This window comes from Pogona vitticeps, chromosome 3, assembly GCF_051106095.1.
Source record: "Pogona vitticeps strain Pit_001003342236 chromosome 3, PviZW2.1, whole genome shotgun sequence".
NCBI classification, from domain to species: domain Eukaryota; kingdom Metazoa; phylum Chordata; class Lepidosauria; order Squamata; family Agamidae; genus Pogona; species Pogona vitticeps.
The window spans coordinates 250,634,486-250,638,831 of NC_135785.1; the positions used below are offsets into that span (position 1 = coordinate 250,634,486).

The 4,346-nt window shown below is 42.5% G+C and overlaps 1 long non-coding RNA gene across 1 annotated transcript; it reads left to right on the forward strand.

The window, feature by feature from the left end:
* Positions 1-595: 595 nt before the first annotated feature.
* On the forward strand, positions 596-4,007 carry LOC144588080 (uncharacterized). The gene is made up of 2 exons (XR_013543417.1): positions 596-1,117; positions 1,485-4,007. It is a non-coding gene; the product is annotated as an uncharacterized LOC144588080 (long non-coding RNA).
* The last annotated feature ends 339 nt before the right edge of the window (positions 4,008-4,346 follow it).

The following is a 4,346-nucleotide window of genomic DNA, read 5'->3' on the forward strand; positions in this document are numbered from 1 at the left end:
ACTGTGCCCTTCCTTATTCATTTATTGTTTTCAATTTTCCCCCGCTATATTTTCCTGCTTCTGCAGCACACTGAGCTCATAGCTTAGTAGTTAGGACAGTTCCTTCCGGTGTACATGCAGGATGGGGGATTCTTGTTGAGAGTTGTGTGGAACTCGTGTGAATTCCCCAAAAAATGCGCAGCAAGAAGTGCCAGCCGGTTAGGCAGAATTAGCTGGAAGTTCCCCCTTTTTGATAATCTCCCCTCACATAACAAAAAACTCAGGAGGTCTTTTTATCATTAAATAAAGAAGTCTATTTTACTCACATAAGGCTATCATTCTTAAAGGTTTCAGTTTGTTACATAATAAACATTTTGAAGATATGAATACATGTAGCTTAATGTGTAAAGATCTGAGAGAGAACAAGTGAGTGTCTGTTTGAGGTTTAATCACCTCAGAGAGAGAAGAGGCAGTTACAGAGGCAGTTACAGACCAGTAACAGTTAAAGCTTCCCTCTGATTGGTTAGTATTCAAAACTATATACTAGCAAGTTAGTCTGTGCACTGGATGGTCTTCCCCTTTGAAATTTACAGTTAGATTGGTTGACCATCCAACACATCCAACAATTCTGTGGGTTGAGGCCCCCAAAAGTCACTTTTTTGGCCATAGGCTAGAATCATATCAGAAAGCCAAAATGGGGAGGTTTATGCTAACAATGAGAGAGATTGTTGACATCATCCCCAGGACTCACCAATCTGCTGCTGCCTTGGCAACTCACCACATGTTTCTATGTCTTTGTGACATCATCACAGGGGCCCCACCTCTCTGCTCACAGATAAAAGGGGCTTGAGAAGCCGGGCAGGAGAACAGACAGGAGGCCAGTGGCCAGAGAGCAGTCCAGCCAGAGAGTGGCTGCTGGGGACACAGACTTTCTCAGCAAGCAAGTTCTCTAGTGAAAGCAGATGACCTTGCTAAGTGGGCTTGCGAGTTCACAGCTTGAGGCTGACAGAGATCCATGGCTGGAAGCTGGCTGATGTCGGTGACGGACTGGGGGGAAGTTGGTGGACATTGGCAGATGGAAGCTGGTGGAGTCTGCCTGCAGAAACTGGCTGATGTCGCAAGATGGAAACTGGCAGAGGTTGGTGGATGAAGTCGGTGGAAATTAGCCTTCTGAAACCAGCTGACGGAAGCTTGGATGGAAACCTGGGCATGTGCTTGTGTGAATGGATGGTGGAGTGAATGGGGGTTGGCTGGCATTCCATGGGGATGTCGCCGGGGTGTGTATGTGACCCAAGCATTCAGGAACTGGCGGAGGCCGGCATCAGATGCAAACTGGAAGAGATGAAGGGGTGGCTATTCCTGGTGGAAGTCAGTGGAGGTTGGCAAGCAGAACTTTGGGATGAAGTCACCTGAACAGAGGGCAGATGTACCTGGGTTGAAGCTGACTGATGGCAGTGGTGAAGCTTGCCCCTTAGTCTGTGTATTTTTCTTTTTTGTCTTTGCAGGGCGAGAAGCTCTCTCCTCCCCAGGGTGATGCAAAGGACCACAATGCAGGCATCCCGCTGGAGCTAAACCAGGCTGTTTCTGCTGACGGCCAGGATACCTATTTAGCATCTTTTCAAAAACCAATAAAAGTGTTTTTTGGAACTGATTTCTGAAGTGTTTTCTTGTCTGTCAAGGGCTGTCATGGGTTGAATCATTGATTCGATATGTTTATTCTAGCTGAAATGAAGAACTGGATTTAGCTCCGTGTGTGTAAATCTTAGCTGGACGAATAGCTCAGTCAGTTCTGAATCTGGCTGCAGACCCAGAGGTTGTGGTGTGGTCTTGGGCAAACTGCACAGTCCCGGAGCATCCCCAGAAGAAAGGAGTATTAAAGTACGTCTGAGTATTGTGTAGAATACCACAGAAAGGGTCACCATAAGTCACAAGAAAATGAAGAATTTATAAACTTTTTTCTTCCTGCCAGGTGAGATTGTGGGGGTTCACACGCATATTTTAAAAAAATTCAGAACTTGTGTGAAAAGAAGACTTCATGCAAACCCTTCTATTTTCCACAAAATACAAGATAGTGATGATGACCATGACGATTTGCACAGAACAATTTTCCTTTTTCCTTTTCATCTTCATGGAAAAATGAACAATTTCAGAGTAGTTGACAATTATTTAGACAAAGTGTTTTCTGTGTTTGGGATGCATTTCTCTATCAAGGATGACAAAATGTATGATTATTTTTAACATCCTTTTTCTATTTGCTATAGTCGAATTTTTAAAAGTCTTTCCAGCTCAGTAGCATCTCCTTATAAATCTCTCTATATAAATAATCACCTGCCTGAGATTCTCCATGATGTTAACAGCTCGGTCTTTTCCAACCATCAGTGTCCAACTGTTGCTGGATTAAAACACCCAACATCCCCAGCCAACATGCAACAACGTATAGAGACCTGAGATTCAAAAAAACATTTTTCCTTTTTAATCTGGACCCCAGAATTTCTGGTTTCCTTGCATAAGGACAGCAGAGTATATTCTATTTGGATTGTTCATGGAATTCCCTGTATTGAAAGAGTAGGCATTTTAGACTCCTCTATACAAGCATGTTTATTGATGCGATAACTGTGTGTGCTCTGTTGGTAAGTAAATAGACCCGATTAAGTGCTTCAGCAGAGCACAAGAAAGCGCATTTACAACTGAATGAGAAAGCTGTGTTCTCTGAACAAATATTTAAGATTTAGGTATATACTGGAAAGTTATTACTTGGAGGCAAACAAACAGAATACCATGCATCTTTAAAAACAAAACAAGAACTTCATTATCATACAACAGGTAGTAAATTGGACAATTGTTTTTCATTGATTCTCTTGGTGTTATTACTTAACATCTGCTACCAAACAGCTCAAGTCTGTGGCTGAGTTATCTATTTAATTCCCGGGTAGGCAACCTGGAGGGACACAAGGAATGGAAGCTCCAGTGTAGAAGCTGCCTTCCCCTAAGGGTGCAATGAGATGGAAAGGTGCACACCTGACTGCATTGGAAAGGGTCATTTTAACAGGAGCAATCTCCTTGAGAGATATCCTTCCGTCTCACGGGGAATCATTGAAGCCTAGCTCCATAAAGTAGAAACCCAAAAAGGTCCAGCTTGGGCATGGATCATGGTTGGGCCAAAGCACATTTCTCCATGCATTATGTGGTCACCAGAAAACATATTGCACTAGACTGCTCCCAATTGTGATCTATTTCACTATTTTCACCATACACACTGGAAGCGACAGCTGAACTCCAATAATTTAGTGTTTCATATTGTCTCCTTCTTGGTCCTAAAGCTGGAGAGATACTCAGAATTAAACCTGGGAGTTTCTGTATGAAAAGGATGTCATCTAGCATTCAGCAATGGTGCCTCTTTCAGAAGTCCCAGTTTTATTACGAACCTCAAAGCTATGGAAGTTGACATGATCGCACCTAGGCACCTACATGGCTCCATGGTACACAGAGGAGCTTCTGGCTTTGAAGCGGTTGGGGAGACGGCTGGAGCACAGAAGGAAGAAATATTGATGCGACATACTCAGATGTGGTTTTTAAGCTGATAATGTAAGTAACGAGTACCTAACTACCTTATATTGAATTATCACTGACCAGTTCATTTTGCTTAAATGCTTTTGTGTTGTTCCTTCATCTCTTGGCCAGTTCTTAGATTGCTTTCCTTTCTTTGCTTTGTATTTCATGTAAAGATGATTTTTATAGATTTATCTATGTTGGAAGGAGAAAGAGCGGATTGGTGGAGTGGGGAAAATGGATTCGTGCAAAAGGTGTGAGGATTAAATTTACAAATAAGTCAACATGGCTGATATTGAACTGCATTTTAAAACAGCTCGGGGAAATTATGTAGATTTCTTATCTTTTTTAAGGAAATGAAGCAAAAAGCATGGTAGCTTTACAATATGAGCAAAGTATAAGTCACTCTTTAAGTGGCAGTCAAGAGATAAACTATCTTTGGGACTAAATCTAGGTTCAAATAGTAGAGCAGTGTTTCCCAACCTGTCATATGTTGCACTACTAATTCCATCATCCTAACGGCCACTCTATCTGGAGGCAAGGGGAGTTTCAGCCCAAAACAGCTGAAAGGCACTCAGTTTGGGAAGTCTGTGTCAAAGGATAAATCAAAGGCTGAAATAGACAGAATGATGGCCACATGAAAGCAAGAACGGTTTCTTCCATGCCAATGTGCCTGAGTAGTTTAGTACACAGAGAAAAGCCAAATTCTTTCACGTTAAAGGTGAAAGCATGATGTAGCTCCATTTAGCGACTAATTGTAGATATTGCACGGAGACGGGTACACTTGGGAGGCGGGGGGTGGGGTTGGGTGACTTCTT